Below are 791 nucleotides of genomic sequence, written 5' to 3'. Positions count from 1 at the left end.
ATATATGATATATGATATATGATATATGATATATGATATATGATATATGATATATGATATATGATATATGATATATGATATATGATATATGATATATGATATATTATATATTATATATTATATATATAACTGTTTTGTATATATTTTTACTCTTAAATCTGCTCCCCCCTCTCCTTTTGGCCTGCCCGCAGTGCTGGGCAGAGTCTGACCCACACCCCTTCCATGACCCACGTTCCAGGGGTGCCCTGAGCTGTTCCAGCCTTCCCCTGCCTCCCGCTCAGGCCGCGGCGCTGGGGCCGGCTCTGAGCAGCCATCCCTGCAGCCCCTGGCTCCTCTTCTGCCTCTTTTGATCCCTGGAACACACAAATCTCAACGCCCTTTGGTCCAGCTGTTGGATTTAGCATCCCCCACCCCAGAAAGCTCCTTGAACACCCAGTTTTCCAGGCAAACCTCTGCCCCGGCAGGGACTGGGCGCTGAGGCAGAGGCAGGGCTTGGCGTGTGCCCGCTGTTTGCCTGATTCCGGGGGCAGAGGCTGGAGCAAAGGCCTGCTCCCTTCCTCCTGGGGAGCGGGTTTGGGGCTCCTGGCTGGGGGACACCCCCTTTTCCAGGGTCCCCTCTCCTCACAAGTGCGGCCACACTTGTTACAGCACTCCACCCTCTGCTCCCACAGCTTCCTTTCAAATCCTAGGGGGGATTCTCTCCAGAAACCCCCCTTTCACTGCATGGGCCACTTCCCTTCCAAACCCTGTGCCATTCCAAACCCATTCCTGGGCAGGAGCAATCCAAAATG

The sequence above is a fragment of the Onychostruthus taczanowskii genome, unplaced genomic scaffold (assembly GCF_017590055.1).
Source record: "Onychostruthus taczanowskii isolate IOZ18803 unplaced genomic scaffold, ASM1759005v1 scaffold198, whole genome shotgun sequence".
Classification (NCBI taxonomy): domain Eukaryota; kingdom Metazoa; phylum Chordata; class Aves; order Passeriformes; family Passeridae; genus Onychostruthus; species Onychostruthus taczanowskii.
The sequence above is the reverse complement of the archived record's forward strand: the minus strand, read 5'-3'. Positions refer to the sequence as shown.